Source organism: Cervus canadensis, chromosome 14 (assembly GCF_019320065.1).
Source record: "Cervus canadensis isolate Bull #8, Minnesota chromosome 14, ASM1932006v1, whole genome shotgun sequence".
Lineage (NCBI taxonomy): Eukaryota > Metazoa > Chordata > Mammalia > Artiodactyla > Cervidae > Cervus > Cervus canadensis.
In genome coordinates this window covers 53,251,364-53,277,516 of record NC_057399.1, presented here as the reverse complement: position 1 = coordinate 53,277,516, position 26,153 = coordinate 53,251,364, and the positions used below count along the sequence as shown (strand labels likewise).

Here is a 26,153-nt window from a genome sequence, read left to right as displayed (position 1 = left end):
GATAAAATCCACTACGTTTTATGAACTAATTTGTTCTCCGGGCAAGTGGTTGAACTTGATAGCTATATTTGTTTCTGGCACTACTAAATCATAATTACAGGAAATAGTTCTAGAGTTAGAATTCAATTGGCACAAAGCCTAAATGAATTAATAAAAACTCTGTATTTTTTCCCCCAGGCATTTTTCTCTGACTTCTGAAGGTCGTTAGCTGGGAAGAGTCTTGAATATCTACTGTAATAAAGATGACGATGATTCCTCACATTCGTGTGGTGTTTCAGAGCACCCTCAGATACATTATCCCCTTTGATTATCTCAGTCACCCTGTGAGGTGGTGGCAGATGAAGAAGTGAAGACTAAATTCAAGGTGCAGATGCTTGTAGAGTGAGGAGAAGATTCTTAGCTTTTTACTAATTCAGGGTTGCTTTTGTTCCATGATCTCAGATCCAAATTTGTAATACAAAAATCTATCCGCTATTGAAATATCCTTGTAGGTTTATCCCATGTTGGTAACATACGTTGTGCAATTAACCCCTAAGGATCATCAACTGAATCCAGTTGCCTCAAAGAGCCCCAGAATCATGTCTTGCTCACTGACATAATCCTGCAGACATCATCATTATCATGCTCTCTGGGGAGTGGCACAATTTGCACAGTAGGTTTAAGGTCGGAACCCCTTTCTGTGTATTTTTGTCAAGAGATTGCCTTATCTTCTTATTTCCTTCATATAGGTAATGAATCCACCATAAAAATTATAACAAATCTGATAAATTTCGTGTGATGCCATCATTCAACATTGGTAGAGAATCCGTCTGCCAATTCAGGAGATGCAGGAGACGTGGGTTTGAACCCTGGGTTGGGAAGATCCCCTGGAGAAGGAAATGGCAACCCACTCCAGTATTCTTGCCTGGAGAATTCCATGGAGAGAGGAACCTGGCAGGCTGCAATCCAAGGGGCCTCAAAGACTTGGACGCAACTGAGCAACTGAACACACACACACACACCATTCAATATTCTTCCAACATCTTCCCACCATTACAGGAACACATGGCCCTCTGGAAGCCACTGGATAAGCCTTTTAAATTGTCAGAGGTTCTTGGTGGTTTTGACTCTTCTCCCAGTCTTCCGGATTGGGCTTATCCTTAAAAATGCATATTTGGGGAGCTTAATGCTTTAGTTAATATTTGAGAATGGAAAGGAAATAACTAAGTGAAAACTTGAATGTTAGTCTTAATAAAACCTTAACTTTTAAAACTTTCCAAACTGTTGACTGTGTGGACTGTAACATGGACCAAGAAATCATCCCTCTTTCCTTTCCCCTCTTCTAAGCAACACCAGTCCCTCTCTACACTTTGACTGGGGCCTCAACAATTAAGGGTGAAATGCTCTTTAAGTTTGGCTTTTGGAGTCAGGCAGTCCTGGACCACTTCTGGATAGCGAATTGCAACTGTCAGTTAAGTAATCTTAGTTTCATCATCTGTAAAATGGTTTGGTGAGAATTGAGATCACAAATAATAAGCATTGAGAATATGCAAATATTAAGTACACAGCACATTAAAAACATTTATTTTTAATTGAAGAAAAATTGCTTCACAGAATTTTGTGGTTTTCTGTCAAACGTCAATAAGAATCAGCTATAGGTACACCCATGTCCCCTCCCTCCCAAACCTCCCTCCCATCTCCCTCCCTATTCCACCATACTAGATTGTCACAGAGCCCCTGTTGGAGTTCCCTGGGTCATATGGCAAATTCACATTGGCTATCTATTTTACATATGGTATTGTAAGTTATTCATATTGCTTTCTCCATACATCTCACCCTCTCCTCCTGTCTCCCTGCGTCTCTGTTTTCTATGTCTGTGTCTCCATTGCTGCCCTGCAAATAAATTCATCAGTACCATTTTTCTTGATTCCATATATATGTGTCTGTATATGATATTTATATTTCTCTTTCTGACTTAACTTCACTCTGTATAATAGGCTCTAGGTTTGTCTACCTCATTAGAACTGACTCAAATGCATTCCTTTTTATGGCTGAGTAATATTCCATTGTGGGCTTCCCAGGTGGTGCTAGTGGTAAAGAACCCGCCTGCCAATGCAGGAGACACAAGAGATGCATGTCAGTCCCTGGGTTGGGAAGATTTCCTGGAGAAGGGCATGGCAATCCACACCAGTATTCTTGCCTGGGTAATCCCGTGGACAAAGGAGCCTGGCAGGCTGCAGACCACAGGGTTGCACAGAGTCAGACACAACCGAAGTGACTTAGCATAGGACAATGTTCCATTGTGTATATGTACCACAGCTTCTTTATCCATTCATCTGTCGATGGACATCTAGGTTGCTTCCATGTTCTAGCTATTGTAAATAGTGCTGCAATGAACACTGGGATATGTGTCTTTTTCAGTTTTGGTTTCCTCAGGGTATATGCCTAGGAGTGGGATTGCTGGGTCATATGGTGGTTTTATTCCTAGTTTTTTAAGGAATCTCTATACCATCTCCCATAGTGGCTGTATCAATTTACATTTCCACCATCAATGCAAGTCGGTTCTCTTTTCTCCGTACCTGCTCCAGCATTTATTGTTTCTAGACTTTTTGATGATGGCCATTTTGATGGGTTTGAGGTGGTATCTCATTGTAGTTTTGATTTGCATTTCTCTAATAATGAGTGATGTCGAGCATCTTTTCATGTGTTTGTTAGCCATTGGTGTGTCTTCTTTACAGAAATGTCTGTTTAGGTCTTTTTGCTATGTTTTGATTGGGTTGTTTGTTTTTCTGGTATTGAGTTGTATGAGCTGCTTGTATATTTTGGAAATTGGTTCTTTGACAGTTGTTTCCTTTGCTATTATTTTCTCCCATTCTGAGGGCTGTCTTTTCACCTGTTTGTAGTTTCCTTTGCCATGCAAAATCTTTTAAGTTTTATTAGGTCCCACTTGTTTGTTTTTATTTCCATTACTCTAGGAGGTGGGTCATAGAGGATCTTGCTTTGATTTATGTCATTGAGTGTTCTGCCTATGTTTTCCTCGAAGAGTTTTATAGTTTCTGGTCTTACATTTAGGTTTTTAATCCATTTTGAGTTTATCTTTGTGTATGGCGTTAGGAAATGTTCTAATTTCATTCTTGTATATGTAGCTACCTACACAGCACATTTAAGTACAAGACCATGTTAGTTATTATTCTTGCTATTCCAAGAGGGTTAAAATTAGGTTGTTAATGTCTGTTAATATCCTAGTGAAAATGAATTTATTTTTTCATCAAGAAAGAACATGAAATGAAGAACAGAATACTGGACAGAGAAGTTGAGATGAGGTGTAAGGGCACTTTCTCGGTGGGTCAGTGATAAAGAATCTGCCTGCAATGCAGGAGACGTGGGTTCGATCCCTCAGTTGAGCAGATCCCCTGGAGGAGGGCATGGCAACCCACTCTAGTATTCTTGCCTGGAGGATCCCGTGGACAGAAGGACCTGGCAGGTTATAGTCCATGGGGTCGCCAAGAGTCGGACATGGCTGAAGCAACGGAGCATAGGATGCATGCAGGGGAAGCTCGTCAAGTTCACATCCTGCTGGAGGACAGAGACCATGAGACTGTGTGCAGAAGTAGGTTCTGGGGGGACGTGTAGGGGGATCAAAAGCAAGTCAAGGCACAGAAGCAGGGTCAGGTGGATTTTACACAGTGTGAGGGTGGAGTGGAAGTCACGAAATGGTGTCATGAGACCGACCTGAGTTGGTATTTTGGCTCCTAACATATCAATATGGCTTCCTGGAGATTTAGCTTCCTCAGTTGTTAGATTTAAATTATTTTGAATTGCAGGATTACTGAGAGAACTTGCAATAATATGTACAAAGAACCTGGGGTGGGTATCCAACAACTTTAAAAGCAGATGTCTTTTTTTTTTTTTTGGCAACTTTGTTGTGGGCCTGCTTTTGTTCAGAGAACTAAAAAACATATATTAATATTAGGATTTCCAGGGTCTTCTGAATTCCTGCCTCTGATTCTAAAGATAATCTCCATGGAACCGTTGCTTCAAAGGAAGCCTCATCTCCCATTGTCTCAGTAGAATGAAAGGACAGGTAAAGAATCTGACCCAGTCTTTGGCAGACATGAAAATAGAATAATGAATGTAATACATAGGGCTTCCCAAGTGGTGCTATTGGTAAAGGTCCTCCCTGCCAATGCAGGCGGCAAAAGAGATGTGGGTTTGATCCCTGGGTAGGAAAGATCCCCTGGAGGAGGGCACGGCAACCCACTCTGGTATTCTTGCCTGGAGAATCCTTGAGCAGGGGATCCTGGCGGGCTACAGTCCACAGGGTGGCAAAGAGTCAGACATGACAAGCGGCTTAGCACAGCACAGCACACATACGTAATACATAATGATGATGGCATTTATTGGATGCCCGCGCTGTGCCTAGAAACAAGTTAATTAGTTTATATGCATTATTTTCATTTAAGCCTCATAATACTCCTAGCCCTGGAGGAGGACAGACACAGAGAGGTTTGCTAAATTGTCCAAGGTCACATCACACAGATTGTAAATGGCAGAAGTAGAATTTAAAACCAGGCAGCCTTTCCTCTAGAGCCACCTCTCTAAACTGTGTTTGGTGAGAAAGGCATTTTAGCCGAAGAGAACTACCCTTCGCTTTGTTAGGATTCTGGCTGAACTGCTCAAGTCAGCAAACTTTTTGCCAGGAAAAGCTGCTCGGTGGATGTCAGGAAGAAAATGAGGTTATAGATCTTTTCCTGTCTGGAGTGTGTATTTATTGTACAGTAGGATGTAATCTAAATTATTCACATTTTATATTTTATGGAAATTTTAGCTTCTGTAAATCTGAGATTTCAGAACTAGAATTATGTGTAATAAAGTTCTTATAAAATCCATTTAAAAGATTAATGATAGATGTATTTGTAGAAAATTAAATCTGGGTATTTTATTTTCTCCAGTTTCCTGGATCTTCCAATTTCATTTGCAGAGATTGTCTCTGTGACAGAATCTTCTCTTTATGCCTCTTGGGCAAAGCCAAGTGCAAGGCTGGTCCTGTGAGTGTAGAACTTTCTCTTGGGCAGAAGAGATCAGTGAGTTTTTGCAATAGCTTTCTTCTAAGACTTCTTTATAAATTCTCCTTTGCAGACTGGGAATCAAAAACATTCCACAGTGAAATCCAGTCTCCAGCCCTTATTAACTGAGTGAATTGATGGAGATCATAAAGCTACTAATATTTCTGAGCCTTTATTATTTCCTTAGCTGCAAAATAAGGATAATGTATCTTATTTCATAGATGGTCATTAGAATTAAATAAATAACAATTGAATGGAAACGGAAAAGGTGGGTCTTGAAATATAAACAAGTCAATATGCAGAGAAACAAATAAACACCACCAGCATCATGGCAACTGGGGCTTCCCAGGTGGTACAGTGGTGAAGAATCTGCCTGCTACTGTAGGAGACTCAAGAGACTTGGATTCAGTCCCTGGGTGAGGAAGATCCCCTGGAGGAGGAAATGACAATAGATTCGAATATTCTTGCTGGGAAAATCCCATAGACTGAGGAGCCTGGTGGGCTACAATCCATGGGGTCACAAAGAGTTGGACCCAACTGAGCAAGTGAGCACATGCTAGCACAGGGTGCAGTCTCATTATTGGTTGATGGGTTTGACATGTGGAGAGTTTGCCATATAGAACAGCTTCTTCTGCCTAATTTAATCAGCCCATTCACTGAAAGTGAAGTTCAGTTGCTAAGTCGTGTTCAGCTCTTTCGACTCCATGGACTGTAGCATGCCAGGCTTCCCTGTCCTTCACTATCTCCCAGAGTTGACTCAAACTCGTGTCCATTGAGTCGGTGATGCCATCCAGCCATCTCATCCTCTGTCGCTGCCTTTTCCTCCTGCCTTCAGTCTTTCCCAGCATCAGGATCTTTTCCAATGAATCAGTTCTTTGCATCAGGTGGCCAAAGTATTGGAGCTTCAGCTTCAGCTTCAGTCCTTCCAGTGAATATTCAGGGTTGATTTCATTTTGGATTGCCTAGTTTGATCTCCTTGCAGTCCAAGGGACTCTCAAGAGTCTTCTCCAGCACCATAGTTCAAAAGCATCAATTCTTCAGCACAAAGCAAAGGGGATATTTGATCATTCATTCATTTAATCTCAATTAGCATTAATTAGATTGTTCCTTTGCATTAGGCTGTGGGTTACGTTCTGAAGATCCTCAGATGAGTAACGCATGGATGCCTTGAAGTTTTTTGAAGCCACATGATAGCCCTGGTGGGAATGAGGCTCTAGAGTGACTTTTTCAGTTTGAATTGGTTATCTCTATTTTTGATAAATGGAAACCTGTCAAAGTTTAAAAGAGAATATATGTTCTTTCAGTACACATTTGCTACTGTGATAAAAATTGCTTAGAAGTATGTAATTATTCTTTAAAAGAGTTTTGATTGCTCATCAATTGAGTGCAGGTGAGTTGAAAGATTCAGGCAAAGTGAGGCAGGAAAAAAATGATGAAAAAAAAGGTCAATGAAGAGGCAGTCTGGTGCTGAGGATGGAACATGAACTTTGGACTCAGACAGACCTAGATTCAAATCCTGGCTTTGCCCTTGATCAAGGAAATGTCTTTGAGTAAGTTATTTTCCTTCCTAGAGATTTTCCACCCCCATCTGTTAAATGGTGACAGTAGTACATGATTTGCAAGATTATTGTGACAATTAAATGAGATAACGTATCTGAAAGACATATGAGCCTTATTTTAAGATGCATAGGCTATGATGGTCTGTGATATGCAAAGATCATCACTATGTTATTAAACAGAATACTCCTATGTTATCAGCTCACACCACCTCCATCTGTTGAAAACCTCATCATCCTCATTTTTCTGGTTAGCTGGGTTAACATGGTCTCTGTATCCACAGTGGCTATTTTCTATCCCATGCCTTATGGGTTTTCTTGCTGGCTGTCTGAATTGTAGCCTTGAATCTACTGGTTTCACTGTTTCAGCTGAATTGCAAGTTCCAAGGGACTGCTGCCCATGTCCATCATCACTGAGCACAATGTCTGAGCACATGGTAGGTAGTTGATGAATGTGGGATGAATGGAGAACAATGTATAAAGGAGATCACAGCCAGCAGGCAAGAATCTTTTCCGAGTCCCCTCCCCTCTCTAGTTACCTTCCCCACCCCCACACCACAAAAGCCATTGTGTCTTTTGTTTCACTGTGGTGGACGAGGCTTCCCTCATGCAGCAGAGGCTCATCCCTTTTCTTGTGCTCAAGATCACACCCATCCTTCTCAAGAACCGCACTCCTATCTGTTAATTTCCATTTTCCCCTCCTCCTTCTCTCCTGTATTTTTAACTTCTTTATGCCCATCAGAGTGAAAAGATCATAGTCTTATGCATGGAAGATGCTCAATAAATGTCTGCACAAGAAATGAAAACAAGTATTTAGTTTAAGGAAGGATTTGCTGAAGGATTCCCTACAATTGTGTGTTCCTTTGGTGCAGTGATTTTCAAAATTCTCAGATGTAAAGTCCTTTGCTCAAATGTACTTTTACCTGAAGATTCTATTTGTAACATGTGAAAAACCCACTGTTTTAGTTGGCAGAGAGAATGCAGGCAGAGAGAATGCAGGCCTGAAGCTTTGCAACGTCACTCTCTGCCTTTCCCCACTTTGGTGATGGAGGTTTCATGCAGTGTATTCGGCATACAGTGGGCACGTTAAAGGGGCTTCCCAGGTGATGCTAGTGGTAAAGAACCCTCCTGCTAATGCAGGAGATGTAAGAGACAGGGATTCAATCCCTGGGCCAGGAAGAGCCCCTAGAGGGAAGCATGGCAACTCATTCCAGCATTCTTGCCTGGAGAATCCTATGGACAGAGGAGCCTGGTGGGCCTGGTGGGTTACAGTCCATGGGGTCACAGAGAGTCAGACGTGACTGAAGTGACTTTGCACACTCACACAGGCACATTAAAAATGAGATTTACTTAGAGAAATTATTAGCCACAACTTTTGAAGCTTACGTCACTTGCATTTAGATAGCTTGATTATCATGGCTGTTTCTCATTTCTAAAACTTGTTTACAGTGTTGACATTTACTGCCATTAGTGGGTAGCTTTTCTATTCAGGTCAGCTTCAATAGGAGGAATATAACATTCAAACACAAAGTGGTGTCTGAACTCTCCTCTTACTTGAGAAGGGTTGGCAGGGCAACCGGACGGAGCTGTTCTCATCCAGTCTCAGAGTATAGTAAGGAATGATAAATACATTGTCATACATGAGAAAGAAGAGCCGCTTCCATTAATCCAGTGCCTTTGATGATGAAGGAACACAGAAACGTTGTTTCCTCAATCCTCAAAGATGTTTTATTAAGACACAAAGCCTCATCAAACCTGCTTTTCTTTGCTTCCCTGTTAAAGCACCAGTGACTGCATAGGATGAATTCGGATGATGTTATTTGCTGGTTGCTAGGTTTTTTCCCCTCCCGTTGTTCTCACTTATTCTCTCGCTTTTGCTCCTGCTGCATTTCCTTTGTTGGGATGCCTGATGAATATTTGTAATCCTTGTGTCAGATTTACATGAGCCTGGGTTACCTTTAGAGCATCACAGCCATAGAAGCCAACAGAAATTCATATAATTCCCTCCCAGAAAGTTGAGGAAACTTATTTGCTGGACACTGGAGTGTCTGTCCCCTGCTCACCCCTATTGATGGTGGGTTAGCTACTGTGAATCAAAATAGATGATTTACTTAAAGTAAAACAAACCTCTTCCAATGCCCACAGCTTCTTCCAAAATTCACCAGTTTTATCCAGCCTCCAGCCTCACCCTTCATACCTCCCTGCCTCCAAAGGAAACCTTGTTGCTTCTGCTGTAGAAGGGAAGAAAAACAGACAAGAGTGAATGCTTAAAACGTCCACCCATCTCAAGTCCAGGTTTGTTTTGATCTTAAACTTTTACCTTTATTTTTTCCGACTTCTTTTCAGAAAAGAAAGGTTCTTACTTCATTATCTTGATTCTCTCTCTTCCTGTGACCTTTTGCACCCCTCATCTACCAGTTATTCTTTTTGACACTTCAATTTGCAGTCTCTTTTCGGGCTTGATCTCTTTCTCTATCAAACCCTAAACTGAAAATGTGTGTGTGCTGGCTTTACCCTCTCAAAATACTAGAAAATTTCTTCCTTTAATGCCGAACTTCTCCAAGAAATATCTCCCTATATTGACTCCTTTGTCCCAGTTGCTAATCCCCTAGATGCGGCTTCCGACCCCACTGTTATGCACAAGCTTTCTCTACTAATAAAGGTCACTGGTTGCCTATTTATTGTCATGTCTGTTCTTTCCTTCTTAGCCTTAAAGTTATACAGTCTCTATAGTATTTGGCTCTTTTAACCACTCTTCCTTCTTTCTTTAATTTTTATTGGCCATTAGTTGATTTACAATGTTATGTCAGTTTCTGCTGTTACACATATACGTATATCTACTCTTTAGATTCTTTGCTCACGTAGGCCACGACAGAGCATTGAGTAGAGTTCCCTGTGCTGCATAGTAGGTCCTTATTAGTTATTTTACGTATAGTAGTTTGTATATGTTGTTCCCAATCTTTCAATTTATCCTTTCTCCCACTTTCCCCCCACGGGCTTCCCAGGTGGCACTAGTGGTAAAGAACCCACCTGCCAATGCAGGAGACGCAAGAGACGTAAGTTCTATCCTGGACTGGGGGGATCTCCTGGAGAAGGCCATGGGAACCCACTCCAGTATTCTCATCTGGAGAATCTCATGGACAGAGGAGCCCAGTGGGCTACAGTCCATAGGGTCAGAAAGAGTCAAACACAAAACTAAGCGACTTAGTACGCACCATCTTTCCCTCATACATTTGTTTCCTATGTCTTCTTTATCTTTCTAAAAACAATTTCTCCTCTAAATACTGTATAGCTACATTGATCAGGGGCCTGCAAGGGGCTTACCCTCTTGCAGTAGGTAACTAATCAAGTAGGGTAACTAATGATGGTTAATGTGAGACTGTTTACAAAGGTGTGAGCAGGGTTAAGAGAATAACAATAAAGGGTGGTGACATTCCCTGGGGCTACCACATCCTTAAACCATTACTGGAATGGAAAAGTAGGAAGTCAAGAGATACCTGGAGTAACAGGCAAATTCAGCTTTGGGGTACAAAATGAAGCACGGCAAAGGCTAAGAGAGTTTTGCCAAGAGAACCCACTGGTCATAGCAAACACCCTCTTCCAACAACAGAAGAGAAGACTCTACACGTGGACAGCACTAGATGGTCAATACTGAAATTAGATTGATTATATTCTTTGCAGCCAAAGTTGGAGAAGCTCTATATAGTCAGCAAAAAATACTGGGAGCTAACTGTGGCTCAGATCATGAACTCCTTATTGCCAAATTCAAAATTAAATTGAAGAAAGTAGGGAAAACCACCATACCATTCAGGTATGACCTAAATTAAATCCCTTACGATTATACAGTGGAATTGACAAATAGATTCAAGGGATTAGATCTGATAGACAGAGTGCCTGAAGAACTATGGATGGAGGTTCGTGACATTGTACAGGAGGCAGGGATCAAGACCATCCCCAAGAAAAAGAAATGCAAAAAGGTAAAATGGTTGTCTGAGGAGGCCTTGCAAATAGCTGAGAAAAGAAGAGAAGTAAAAGGCAAAGGAGAAAAGGAAAGATATACCCATTTGAATGCAGAGTTCCAAAGAATAGCAAGGAGAGATAAGAAAGCCTTCATCAGTGATCAATGCAAAGAAATAGAGGAAAACAATAGAATGAGAAAGACTAGAGATCTCTTCAAGAAAATGAGAGATACCAAGGGAACATTTCATGCAAAGATGTGCACAATATAGGATAGAAATGGTATGTCTCTAATAGAAGCAGAAGATATTAAGAAGAGGTGGCAAGAATACACGGAAGAACCATATAAGAAAGATCTTCATGACCCAGATAACCATAATGGTGTGATCACTCACCTAGAGCCAGACATCCTGGAATGCGAAGTCAAGTGGGCCTTAGAAAGCATCACTACGAACAAAGCTAGTAGAGGTGACGGAATTCCAGTTGAGCTATTTCAAATCCTAAAAGATGATGCTGTGAAAAGGCTGCAATCAATATGCCAGCAAATCTGGAAAACTCAGCAGTAGCCACAGGACTGGAAAAGGTCAGTTTTCATTCCAATCCCAAAGAAAGGCAACGCCAAAGAATGTTCAAACTACTGCCCAACTGCTCTCATCTCACATGCTAGCAAAGTAATGCTCAACATTCTCCTAGCCAAGCTTCAACAGTACGTGAACCGAGAACTTCCAGATGTCCAAACTGGATTTAGAAAAGGCAGAGGAACCAGAGATCAAATTGCCAACATCCACTGGATCATCAGAAAAACAAGGAAATTCCAGAAAAACATCTACTTCTGCCTTATTGACTATGCTAAAGCCTTTGACTGTGTGGATCACAACAAACTGTGGAAACTTCTTAAAGAGATGGGAATACCAGACCACCTGACCTGCCTCCTGAGAAATCTGTATGCAGGTCAAGAAACAACAGTTGGAACTGGACATGGAATAACACACTGGTTCCAAATCGGGAAAAGAATATGTCAAGGCTGTATGTTGTCATCCTGCTTATTTAACTTCTATGCAGAGTGCATCATGTGAAATGCCCAGCTGGAAGAAGCACAAGCTGGAATCAAGATTGCCAGGAGAAATATCAATAACCTCAGAAATGCAGATGACACAACCCTTATGGCGGAAAGCAAAGAAGAACTAAAGAGTCTCTTGTTGAAAGTGAAAGAAGAGAGTGAAATAATTGACTTAAACCTCAATGTTCAGAAAACTAAGATCATGACATCCAGTCCAATCACTTCATGGCAAATAGAAGGGGAAACAATGGAAACAGTGACAGACTTTATTTTGGGGGCTCCAAAGTCACTGCAGATGGTGACTGCAGCTGTGAAATTAAAAGATGCTTGCTCCTTGGAAGGAAAGCTATGATCAACCTAGACAGTATATTAAAAGGCAGAGACATTATTTTGCCAACAAAGTTCCATCTAGTCAAAGCTATGGTTTTTCCAGTAGCCATGTATGGATGTGAGAGTTGGACTATAAAGAAAGCTGAGTGCCGAAGGATTGATGCTTTTGAACTGTGGTGTTGGAGAAGACTCTTGAGAGTCCCTTGGACTGCAAGGAGATCCATCCAGTCCATCCTAAAGGAAATCAGTCTTGAATATTCATTGGAAGGATTGATGCAGAAACTGAAACTCCAGTACTTTGGCCACCTGATGCTAATAACTAACTCATTGGAAAAGACCCTGATGCTTGGCAAGATTGAAGGCGGGAGGCGAAGGGGCTGACAAAGGATGAGATGGTTGGACTGCATCACTGACTCAATGGACATGAGTTTGAGTAGGCTTTGGGAGTCGGTGATGGACAGTGAAGCCTGGCATGGTGCAATCCACGTGGTCACAAAGAGTTGGACACAACCGAGTGACTGAACTGAACTGGCCACACCCAGGAACTCTCTTCGAAGTTGAGTAGGTAACAGGAGTTATGTTGTGTTGGAGTTCCTTTGGCAAAGGAACATGGCCAACCTTGGCTCCCTGGGAGGGAAAGATCTGGGAGAGTATATCTCTGCTCCCCTCATCTGCTATCTGTGGTCATGGCCAGACGCAGTTGGAAGCTAAAGGGGTGGTGTGGGTTTGATGTAGTCCCTAAGGACCAGCTTCCTCAGGGCACAGAACACATCAGAGAAACAGGGTAACTGATGTGACACATTCAGCAGTGTAAACATGAATGCATATTTACAAAATAAGTGCAGAATATATGGAATAACAACACAACACCTGCCTATACACCCTTTCTCTTACCCTCAGAGTGAAAGCTGGCTTCAGGTATCTGCTTACCTGGATTTCCTTTTTCACTTAACCACTGGCCCCTGAGAATTTCTTAATTGTCTGCTAGCTCCTTGATATATATTATTTATATTTTGCCCAGCATTCTTTGCTCTTTTCAGTAGAAGAGTTCCTTGGTGTGTCTCATCTGAGAATCTGCTAGATGCAGAAGCTCCTTGTTCCTTTTCAGACTGCTTTTATCCTTGGCTTCTTATTGTGGCAGGGTGGAATTTTCACCTTGCTGCTTATTGCACTTTTTATTCTCACAGGTAGAAGAAGTCAACTTTGGCTTTTGGTAAGACAGAGTTAAGAGACAGAGATTTTCGTAAATGTGTAACATACCAAAATTACGCTTATGCTTTGTCCCAATACTCAATGTGAGCAGGAGAAAGGTTACTTTGTCTTCAGACCTCTTCACTCTCCTGAGCTTCCATCTGCGCTTTCACTCACCTAACGGGCAGTGTTACGTAATTAGAATGCTCCAAACTAAACTGTTCTCTCCATCCAATTCTGCTTCTTGTCCTGTCTTTTCTTCTTTGTGTAGGGCTAGCACTGTCCAGTCAGTCATTAAACTAGACACCTGTGTTAGTAATGGGACTCCTTTTTCATGTACTGGTTATTTCCTGGAGCTTCTGAAGAGTAAATTTCCATTTTTAAGATGCAGCATGGCATGTTTCTTCTTTTTTGCTTGGCTGGACGTGGGCACATTGAAGGTAGCTCATTGTAGAGGCTGTTGGGGGTCTCAGAAGTCAAGTTAGACTTATGGACTTAAAGGTCCTCCCATCTTTTAAAAATTGTTTTAATTGTGCTTCCCACTCAGTTCTGGCACAGCCAATTTATTTGGTCCATAGGCAGTTTCCTAGCATGTGTAGAGGAATGGGGTTATCTAAGACAGAAGTCTGGGTGTGTGTATTCACAGTAAAGTCATGACACTGTGTTCATTTCATTGTCCTGCTCTTTCTGTGAACTCTGTATAAGTCACCTCCCATTCTCTTCCAGCCTTGTTCTCACCAGTGATGGTATCTCACACTATGAAATGAACCATGCTTTCTTCACCTGTGTAGCCTTATTTTGTCTGCTTGCATTAATTGATTTTCCTGATATTTTAACACCTTAGTTTTCCTTTATTTTCTTTTATCCCTCACCCTCATCCCACATCCAGTTGGAAATCAGTTCCTGTCAATTCTTTCCCCTAAATATGCCTCCAATTATGTCTCCTTTTCACTTCTGCCCCAACTCCCTTACATAGGCTCTCATGATTTTCTCCAGCAGACTCCCAGTGATGCATGCTGCATCGACAGTAATCATTTCAGCCTGTAAATCAGACCACAGTGGAGGTCTGTGTAAGAATGTGGGGTAGACCTGTAAGTGGGGTAGATGGTGTCTCCTCCCACAACTGCCATCTAATGTTGGCATCTGTACTCTTGGAGAGAGTTACTGGGAACATCTCAATTTACCCAAGTGATCTCTAAGTCCATTGGAATTCCTGGGTTACCTTGTAGTTTTCACGGGCCTGCACATACATGGCCTAGTATTGGAGGACCTCGTTGTTGTTTAGTTGCTAAGTTGTATCCGACTCTTTTGGGACCCCATGGACTGTTGCCTGGCAGGCTCCTCTGTCCATGGGATTCTGCAGGCAAGAATACTAGAGTGGGTTGCCATTTCCTTCTCCACGGGAATCTTCCTGACCCAGGGATCAAACCCACGTCTCCTGCACTGGCAAGTGGATTCTTTAGCACTGAGCCACCAGGGAAGCCAGGTCCTCGTTACTCCTCAAATCGTTACCATGGCATTGAGTTGCAGTTTTAACCAGTCAGATTACAGCTGTATTTCTGTAAGAGCCAATACACAGAGGAATGAGTCCTGAGGAGGAACATTCCTCCTCCTTTATGCAGAGACATCTCCCTTTATGCCAGACATTTTTCTTTCCTCCACTACAGAGTCAGAGGCATATTTAGATTTATTACTACTGATCTATTTCACTTCAAAGCCAGTAAACCTGTGTGTCTTTACTTCTGTTTTTTTTTTTTTTTTTTTCCACAAAGGTAGAGCAAACTGGGGGCTTCCCAGGGAGCACAGTTGTAAAGAATCTGCCTGCCAGTGCAGGAGATGCAGGAGACTCAAGGTTGACCCCTGAGTTGGGAAGATCCCCTGGAGTAGGAAATGGCTACCCACTCCAGTATCCTTGCCTGTGAAATTCCGTGGAAAGAGGAGTTTGGCGGGCTACAGACCACTGGGTCACAGAGTCGGACACGACTGAGCACCACCCGAGAGAATGGAAGGATAATTCCTGGAAGGCTTGCAGAGAACCCCTTCCCTTAGCCAGCCTTGAGTCGAACTACTTCCACTCTTGAATCCAGAAGCTGCGGATTGTTGTTTCAAACCCAGTAAACGTTGGAGTCGTTTCTTTTCTTGTTATTCCAAATCTCCTTCACATTTTCCTTCTCAGAAATGCTTCATTGTCTCATATTTCTAACTCAGTTTCATCCTCAAATCAAAGGCTTCCTGTCAGCATCCTCTAACTTCTCTCTTTCTCAAACAGCTCTGAGCTCATGGAGACTTATTGCATCCCCAGAACAACTGCAGGTTGAAGACAGGATGCCATTATTAGCTTTGTGTAAGAAGACAGCAAAAGTGAAAGCAGAGTCTGTGTGCCCAAGGTTAAAGAGAGGTCTAAATGCATTTTAAATATTTTAACCAAGAGGGAGTGGAAAAGCTGTCCATACATTTAAAAATAAATTAATTTAAAAAAAAGCAGCCATAGTGTCCAAATCAAGTTAATAGAAAAAACTGTAAATGCCATGATTATGTTCTTCTAAAACAACCAAGCAAATCTGTGAATTTAGGTAATCACGCCCAGGTCTCCTAATGCCTTTGTTAGTCTTCTGTGCTTTACGCCACTTGTTTTTCCTTTGTAATTGTCAATCTGATCATGTCTTAAAAACATCAGATATACTTTAAGTTAAAAAAAAACCTCACAAAAATTTTACTTTCGAATTCCAAGCCAGGGTGAAATTTAATTGCAGTTATAAACCCTCTGAGCAAGGGTTTATCTGGAATTGCCAACATAACCCCAAGTTCAGCAATGCAAATGACACTGCTATAATAAAAGAAATAAAAAAGCTTTCAATATGTTGTCTAAGAACTTGAGCACATTGAAAGTGATTTATAAGCAGGCAGACTAAACATTTAAATGCCTTTCCTAGCAATGGTATATTTTTCAATACAGCAAGCGCTCTCATATATGATTCTGTATTCCGCGACAGCGCTGCTTCTGACAATATAAGTCCTTTCTGATAGGGTAACATTTCCAATCCAAGATTAAAATCTTGGAAACTTGTCAACAGAAAAGGATGATAATACGAGTGAAACTGCAGCTATCAAAGAAAAATGCCTCGCAAGTAATTTCTGTAATGGTCAACTTCTAGTAATTTTCCCTTCCCCTTTTACTCTTAAGTAAAGGGGTTGGCCTGAAGGTCATTTTAATATTTTGGATAAGTACAGTTACAAACCAGAAATTCATGAACACAGGGAAAAGTGAGTCATTTAATACCAGAAAAATCAACTTTTTACATTGCCTTTCTTATTTCCATTTCTAATGCAGACCATAGGGAATATTTTTCTTCTGATGAATAGGGGTTTAAGCAATGAGTTGACAATAAACCCTTGAACTTCACGAGGCACTAAAAATTAGAGGATCAGAGAGTCTTAAGTTTTCTTGAGTATATTTCCATAATTTTTTTCTGTTACTTTATTTAATCTTTCACTACTCCAGAGACTAGAACTGAGTGACCTACTAGGTCTTTTCCATTTTTTTCTTATAATTCTCTTTTTCTGTTTAGGATGTGGGTGATCTCTTTAATCTCTGGCATGCCCTTGGCTATACCACAGGTAAATCGGGGTGATTCTCAGTTTTACTAGCTACACAGGATGGAGTATTATGGGCCAAAGAGTATGTCTGAAAAAGTTCAAAACATTTATACACTTTTATTACTGTGATATTTCTAAATTATTTTATTCCCATGACACACTATGGTAGCCAAAGTGAATTTCAAAGTCTAATTTCTTATTTTTCCTTTGGTTGGATATATCTTGCCTTTATAATATTCTTTTCTTCCCTGAATACTCAGCATTTTCCTTATCATGGTTCTGAGTATTTCAAATCACAAATACACACACATACACAAACATTCTGTTTCTTCCTCAAAACTTATGTTTTCATTTATTTGATGATAAATCAAGTATAATTCAACACTTAATTATTAACTATCTACTAGTCTCCATCATTCAGGCCCTGTGCTGTCCCTGGGGGATGCATTACTAAATTAGATGTGCACTTGTTTCAGGTAGCTCAAGGTCTGATAAAGGAGCTAGATGTGTTTGTTAGTCATCAGATTTCAGAGTAATGGTCCTAGGGGAGGGATAAATAGACAGGCTCATAAAGGACCAACGTACCCAGTGTCAGGGGTCAGAGAAGTCTCCCTACAGCCAGTGCTTTTCAAACTGTGGTCCTTGAATTATAGCATCATATCACCTGGGAGCTTGTCAGAAACACAAACTCTGAGGCTCCATCCCAGATGTACTAAATCAAAAACTCTAGGGACGGTCTTTTGTCTGTTTTGCAATAAGCCCCCTGTATGGTTCTGATACATGCTCAGGTTTAATAACCACTGCCTCAGAGTCAGTAACAACTTTGTAAGGAAAAGATGCTTTCTTTACTATCAGGCTCATTTACATAATTGATACCTCTTGATAATTAAGTCATCTAAGATCTCTTATTCTTCTCTTTGTCTCTAAACTGTACTGAAAAAGTGCAACAGCTTCCATTTTAAACAACTGTTACTTACATATACTTTCCCTGTCCACACACAGTTAAATGGTTTAAAGGTAGAAGACAAATAATTAATTACATTAGAGTTGCACAATGCAAAAACATCATTAACAACAACAACCTGATTCTTTTGAAAACAAAATAGGCCCAATTGTCCAAATTAATCGAATGAGTCATCCTAGAAATCTAGTTTGGTTTGTGAATGTGAGAACATTTGTGTCCTAGTACTCAATTTTCTGAAGCACCATTCTGTTTCTTGGAGATGATGAAGCAGCCGAGAATCCATTCTTTTCCCTATGCAACAAGAGTAGAATTCATATCTTCTTGCCCCACACCCTCTTCTCCATAGGAGTGAAGGCAAATGGAAGAAATGAAATAAACTAGACAAGAGCTGAACTAAATTGATTGATGTTTTAATTATATGCTTTCCTTCTGAGTTGCTGAGTTGCACTATAAAAGTGTCCCTCTTTTTATAGTTTTACATTATAAGTAAAATGATTTGTTGTTGCTCAGTTGCTCAGTTGTGTCCAGCTCTTTGTGACCCCATGGACTGCAGCATGCCAGGCTTGCCTGTCCTTCACAGTGTTGCAGAGTTTGCTCAAACTCGTGTCCATTGAGTCGATGATGCCGTCCAACCAACTCAAGTAAAATGATGGAATTTATTTTTTGATAAGACTATATACTTATCCTTGTGTACAAGAACCAACTGTATACAACTACTGGTGAATTGTTTTATAAAGAATTATTAGTGAAAGTCAGGGAAGTCTAACGTGCTGCCATCCGGAGGGTCGCAAGAGTTGGACACAACTTAGCAACTGAACAACAACAACAGTTTGAAAATGAAATGGGCATCTTAAAAAACAAAACTCAAAGTTGTCCGTGGGCAGCGGTGGTGGCGGCGGGGCGTTGCGACGCCCGGCGCGGGCTGTCTCCGGAGCGCCCTCTGCCGGCCACGCTCGCAGCCCTGGCGGACCGTCGTGCGGCCGGCGCCGCGTCTGTGAGTGAGACCTTCGTGGGCTGCAGGGCTTTTTGGCTGCAGGACATCCGAGAGGAAATCCGAAAAGTTGTACAAAGTTTAGAACAAACAGCTCGAGAGATTTTAACTCTACTGCAAGGGGTCCATCTGGGTGCTGGGTTTCAGGACATTCCAAAGAGGCGTTTGAAAGCTGGAGAACATTTTGGTACAGTAAAAACACATCTATTCTGTTCCATTGATCTATATTTCTGTCTTTGTGCCAGTACCATACTGTCTTGATGACTGTGGCTTTGTAGTAGAGTCTGAAGTCAGGCAGGTTGATTCCTCCAGTTCCATTCTTCTTTCTCAAGATTATTTTGGCTATTCGAGGTTTTTTGTATTTCCATACAAATTGTGAAATTCTTTGGTCTAGTTCTGTGAAAAATACCGTTGGTAGCTTGATAGGGATTGCATTGAATCTATAGACTGCTTGGGTAGAATAGCCATTTTGACAATATTGATTCTTCCCATCCATGAACACGGTATGTTTCTCATCTGTTTGTGTCCTCTTTGATTTCTTTCATCAGTGTTTTATAGTTTTCTATGTATAGGTCTTTTGTTTCTTTAGGTAGATATACTCCTAAGTATTTTATTCTTTTTTGTTGCAATGGTGAATGGTATTGTTTCCTTAATTTCTCTTTCTGTTTTCTCATTGTTAGTATATAGGAATGCAAGGGATTTCTGTGTTGTTAATTTTATATCCTGCAACTTTACTATATTCATTGATTAGCTATAAATCCATGAACCATGGACACCTTATCTTTGACAAAGGAGGCAAGGATATACAATGGAAAAAAGACAACCTCTTTAACAAGTGGTGCTGGGAAAACTGGTCAACCACTTGTAAAAGAATGAAACTAGAACACTTTCTAACACCATACACAAAAATAAACTCAAAATGGATTAAAGATCTAAATGTAAGACCAGAAACTATAAAACTCCTAGAGGAGAACATAGGCAAAACACTCTCCGACATAAATCACAGCAAGATCCTCTATGACCCACCTCCCAGAATATTGGAAATAAAAGCAAAACTAAACAAATGGGACCTAATGAAACTTAAAAGCTTTTGCACTACAAAGGAAACTATAAGTAAGGTGAAAAGACAGCCCTCAGATTGGGAGAAAATAATAGCAAATGAAGAAACAGACAAAGGATTAATCTCAAAAATATACAAGCAACTCCTGCAGCTCAATTCCAGAAAAATAAATGACCCAATCAAAAAATGGGCCAAAGAACTAAACAGACATTTCTCCAAAGAAGACATACAGATGGCTAACAAACACATGAAAAGATGCTCAACATCACTCATTATCAGAGAAATGCAAATCAAAACCACAATGAGGTACCATTACACGCCAGTCAGGATGGCTGCTATCCAAAAGTCTACAAGCAATAAATGCTGGAGAGGGTGTGGAGAAAAGGGAACCCTCTTACACTGTTGGTGGGAATGCAAACTAGTACAGCCACTATGGAAAACAGTGTGGAGATTTCTTAAAAAACTGGAAATAGAACTGCCATATGACCCAGCAATCCCACTTCTGGGCATACACACTGAGGAAACCAGATCTGAAAGAGACACGTGCACCCCAATGTTCATCGCAGCACTGTTTATAATAGCCAGGACATGGAAGCAACCTAGATGCCCATCAGCAGATGAATGGATAAGGAAGCTGTGGTACATATACACCATGGAATATTACTCAGCCATTAAAAAGAATTCATTTGAATCAGTTCTAATGAGATGGATGAAACTGGAGCCCATTATACAGAGTGAAGTAAGCCAGAAAGATAAAGAACATTACAGCATACTAACACATATATATGGAATTTAGAAAGGATGGTAACGATAACCCTATATTCAAAACAGAAAAAGAGACACAGAAATACAGAACAGACTTTTGAACTCTGTGGGAGAAGGTGAGGGTGGGATAATTTCAAAAGAACAGCATGTATATACTATCTATGGTGAAACAGATCACCAGCCCAGGTGGGATGCATGAGACAAGTGCTCCGGCCTGGTGCACTGGGAAGACCCAGAGGAATCGGGTGGAGAGGGAGGTGGGAGGGGGGATCGGATTGGGAATACATGTAAATCCATGGCTGATTCATATCAATGTATGACAAAACCCACTGGAAAAAAAAAATAATAATAATTAAAAAAAATTAAAAAAAAAAACAAACACATCTAATGTCTTTGAGGAGAAGGCAATGGCACCCCACTCCAGTACTCTTGTCTGGAAAATCCCATGGGTGGAGGAGCCTGGTAGACTGCAGTCCATGGGGTAGCTAAGAGTCAGACATGACTGAGCGACTTCACGTTCGCTTTTCACTTTTGTGCACTGGAGAAGGCAATGGCAACCCACTCCAGTGTTCTTGCCTGGAGAATCCCAGGGATGGGGGGGCCTGGTGGCTGCCGTCTATGGGGTCACACAGAGTCGGACTCGACTGAAGCGATTTGGCACCAGCAGCAGCAACGTCTTTGAAGACCAAGTTTCCTGCGGAACAGTGTTACAGGTTTCACGAGCACTGGAGGTTTGTGCTGCAGTTCTTGGTCTTCTTGGCAGCGTTTGTTGTGTACTTGGAGTCGGAAACCATAGTGACCCGAGAAGCGGTTACCGAGATCCTTGGCATTGAGCCTGATCAGGAGAAGGGATCTCACTGGATGTGGAAGATTATCTCTCGGGAGTTCTCATTCTCGCTAGTGAACTGTCGAGGTTGTCCATGGACAGCATGACTGCTGGAGACTATTCCCGGCCCCTGCACATCTCCACCTTCATCAAACGAGCTGGATTCCAGCTTCTGCCTCCTCAGCCTCAAAAACGATACCCCGAGGAAGTGCTACGATGGCCTGAAGTACAATGTGAAGAAAGTGGAGGAAGTGGTCTATGATCTCCCTCTGGGGCTTCAACGGGGAGCCGGCAGCAGCCTGCGTGAAGCAGGGGGCGCCCCCCGGCCCTGCTGACCCCAGCGGTGCCCACCAGGCCCAGTCCAGCGCCTGCCATAGTAGTTAGAATGCCCCGTCATTTCTTAACCGATTGTGTGGTGTTTCAGAGTTGAAACACTTTTTAGGGGGTGACAGAATAGCCTTTACAAGGATAGGTTTTTCTTTGTTGTTTTCAGTGAATTTGCTCTGTAACTCAGTATATACTCCAGTTTTGTCAGAAAACGTCCATGTCCATCTCTTGGTAAAGTTCGGTAAAGTTCTTTTCTTGCTTACCAACCCACCCCCCCCCCCCCCACCAAAAGAAGTTGCCCATTGTACAATGCTAATACAAGAGTTTTTCATAATGTTTTCATAAACATTATGCTATCTTATTTTATCTTATTTAATAATGTTATTAATAATTCAATATACTATTATAATGATTCAGATGGGTCATGTCACAAATTGTTTCCTGAAATATAATTACAAATCTAATGGGTCACTAAGTTCTTTAAATATCTCTCATCATTCTTACAAATACATCTTTGCACATACAGCAGTATAAAAGATATTCTTAATCTGTTCACTTCATTCTGATTTAAGTTCCATCATCTTTTCTAAAAAATTTTGTTGAAATAGCATTGATTTACAATGCTGTGATAGTTTCAGATGTACAGAAAGTATTTCAATTATAGATACATATATATATGTATATATATATATATATATGTTCTTCTTAATATTACTTTTCATTATAGGTTATTATAAAATATCAAGTATAGTTCCCTATGTTATACAGTAGGTCCTTGTTGGTTATCTATTTTATATATAGCAGTGTATATGTTCTAATCCCAAACACCTAATTTACTCCTCCCCCTCTTTGCCCTTGGTAACCGTAAGTTTGTTCTCTGTGTCTGTAAGTCTATTTCTGTTTGGTAAATAAGTTCATTTGTATCATTTTTTTAGATTCCACGTATATGTGATATCATATGATATTTGTCTTTCTCTGTCTGGCGTTCTTCAGTTAATATGATAATCTCCAGATCCATCCATGGTGCTACAAACGGCAGTATTTCATTCACTTTTATAGCTGAGTAATATTCCATTGCATATTTATATACCACATCTTCTTTATCTGTTCACCTATTGATGGACACTTAAGTTGCATCCATGTCTTGGCCATTGTAAATAGTGCCGCTATGAATATTGGGGTGCATGTATCTTTTTGAAGTATGGTTTTCTCTGGATACATACCCAGGAGTGGGATTGAAAGATAATATGGTAGCTCTATTTTTAGTTTTTTAAGGAGCTTCCACACTGTTTTCCACAGTGATTGTAGTATCTGACACTCCCACCAACAGTGTAGAAGGGTTCCTTTTTCTCCACACCCCCTCCAGCGTTTATTAATATTATTTGTAGGCTTTTTGATGTCAGTCATTCTGACTGGTGTGAAGTGGTTTTGATTTGCATTTCTCTAATAATGATGTTCAGCATGTTTTCTTGTGCCTTTTGGATGTCTGAATGTTTTCTTTGGAGAAATGTCTGTTTAGATCTTCAGCCTATTTTTTGATTGGGTTGTTTTTTTGTTATTGAGTTGTATGAGCTGTTTGTATATTTTGGAGATTAATCCACTGTCAGTTGCATCATTTGCAAATATTTTCTCTCATTCTGTAAGGTTTTTTTTTGTTTGTTTGTTTTATTCATGGTTTTCTTTGCTATGCATTTCTATATACTAATGATGAAAGATCTGAAAGAGAAATTAAGGAAACAATCCCATTTACCATTGCATTAAAAAGAATAAGATACCTAGGAATAAACCTACCTAAGGAGAGAAAAGACCTGTACACCACAAACTATAATACATTGATGAAAGAAATCAGAGATGACACAGATGGAGAGATACACTGTGTTCTTGGATTAGAAGAATTAATATTATCAACATGACTACTCAAGGCAATCTACAGATTTAATGCAATTCCTATCAAATTACCAATGGCATTTTCCACAGAATTAGAGCAAAAAATTTTAAATTTTATGAAAACACAAAATACCCCGAATAGCCAAAGCAATTTTGAGTAAGAAAAACAAGCTGGAGGAATCAGGCTTCCTGACTTCAGTGAAAAGTGAAAGTGTCTGACTCTTTGCAACTGCATGGACTGTAGCCCACCAGGCTTCTCTGTCCAGGGGACTCTCCAGGCAAGAATACTGGAGTGGGGAGACATTCCCTTCTCCAGGGGATCTTCCCAACCCAGGTATTGAATCTGGATCTCCTGCATTGCCAGCAGAATCTTTGCTGTCTGAGCCACCAGGGCAGCCTATACTACAAAGCTACAGTTATCAAAACCATATGGTACTGGCACAAAGAGAGACATATAGATCAACAGAACAGGATAGAAATCTCAGAAATACCCATGCACCTGTGGTCAATTAGTTTATGACAAAGGAGTCAAGAATACAGAAGGGGTAGAAGAATCTCTTCAATAAGTGGTGCTTGGAAAACTGGACAGCTACATGTTAAAGAATGAAATTAGAACATTCTTTAATCCTATACATCATCTCTTTATTGGACTTTTTTCAATATTTGCTAACCTGGCTCCCAGACCACTGTCCTTACCCTCCACTGCATTCTGAGCACATTATGACAAGATTTATCTAACATGCATATAAATCATATTATTCTCCTTATGAATATGCTTAACTGTCCTTTTCTGCCATAAAGGCTTTTGTAATCAGGTCCTTGTTGATTTCTCAATTTTCACATTTTCACACTTCCAACTTAACCACTTATTTAAAGCAATATATAAAATTATTTGCAGTTTTTTAAAATTTCCTACTCTTTTCTTGCTTCTGTGAGAGCAAGACTCCTGTTTCCTCTATCTGGAACACTCTCCTCTTCCTGGAAAGCCTGGATAATTCATACCCTTCATTCAACACTGAGCATTATCTCTTTTGTGAAAGTTTTCCACCTCTTCTGCTAAACTAGATTCCTTCATATTCTTTCCTTACAACAAGACAAATTTATTTATTTATTATTATTATATGTACACATGGCATGTAAATAAAACATATAGTAGCTATAGTATACATAGTGAATACCATCTTTAAGATGATGCTGTCTCGGTGGGGAAGAAGAAAGCACAACTATATGTATAATAATTTATTTCTTAAAAATGAAGCAAATGACAAAATATTCAAGTGAGATAAACTTAGGTAGTAGGTATGTGGGTATTGGTTCAGTTTTCTCTGTCCTCTAAAATAGTTTTAATGTTTTCTTGATTTAAAATAAGTTGAAAAAATATGGTAGCTTATAGTTAAATCATGGGATAAATAATCAAACAGATTGTAGAATCTTTGCTTTGGGAGATTAAAACATCTTTGTGTGTGTGTGTGTGTGTTTTTTTTAAACCAAAACTCTAAGATTGCAAGTTATGGGTTCCAATCACTCGCTTGATACTTGTGTTCCAGTTCACACTTAAGCAGCTCCATTTATAGAAAACTCAGCACCTTTTCAGGTAGCCCATCGGGATTTCCTGCTCTGTCCGACTTCTGCTTCTTGGAATGCATTGAGGTAGTTGTGAGTTTTCTCTTTTTAATATTGGATTCTTTCTCAATATGATTTTATTGATGTCTTTTCATCATCCTGATCACCCTTTTTAAGATACAACCCAGAGTTTTTCTTAGTGTATGAAGGAATACAGTCTACATAGACAAGAGCAGAGGTATTCATTGCCTCACTCATTTTAGACACCTTATTTGTCTGACATAATCTCAGGTTTATATGATACTTCTGAAAGTCAAATCACACAAATGGAGCATTTGAAGGTTGCTGCTGCCAAGTCTGATTCCCTCTGTTGTCTATCGGTATACTTGAATCACTAGCCCTTGACATAGGTCATGAAAACTGTTAATTGCATTAAAACATTTTGTTGAACTTATGACGAATCACTATTTCCCTTTGGATACTAATGTTGGATACATTGGTACAACTGTAATATCATCGAGGCTTCTTCTCCTGCATCTTGCCCTTAAGGGTATCATGAGAGAACTTGTCAAAAGCTTTTCTGAAATCCAGCTACACTATTTCTACTCTGTTTCTCTGATCTCCCAGTGTAGTAACTCTGTCACTAGAAAATGAGGTTAGTGTGACAGGACTATTCTTAGTGAGCTCACGCTGAATTTACCACTTCTTTTTCTAAGTGCTCAGAAGCCATTGTTAAAAAAAAAAAAATTGTTCTAGAATCTTGCCCTGAATAGATGTCAAGCTCAGTGCTCTCTAGTTCATGAATACGCATTCTTCCTCTTTTTATAAATCCAAATGACACTTGCCTGTATCCAATTTTGCAGGAGCTCTTTTCCTCTGTGGGGTTTCTCAGGTGCCCTGACAATGATTCAGCCATTTCTACAAGTTCTCTGAGGATGTTGAAACATACTCCTGGGCCAAGAGACTAGGATTCATTTGGCATAGCACCTTTTCATCTCCTCATTTATTTAAGGATACATCTATCACCTGTTTGA

At 40.3% G+C, this 26,153-nt stretch overlaps 1 pseudogene; it reads left to right on the top strand.

The window, feature by feature from the left end:
- Positions 1–3,495: 3,495 nt before the first annotated feature.
- On the top strand, positions 3,496–21,726 carry LOC122452963 (annotated as a pseudogene).
- The last annotated feature ends 4,427 nt before the right edge of the window (positions 21,727–26,153 follow it).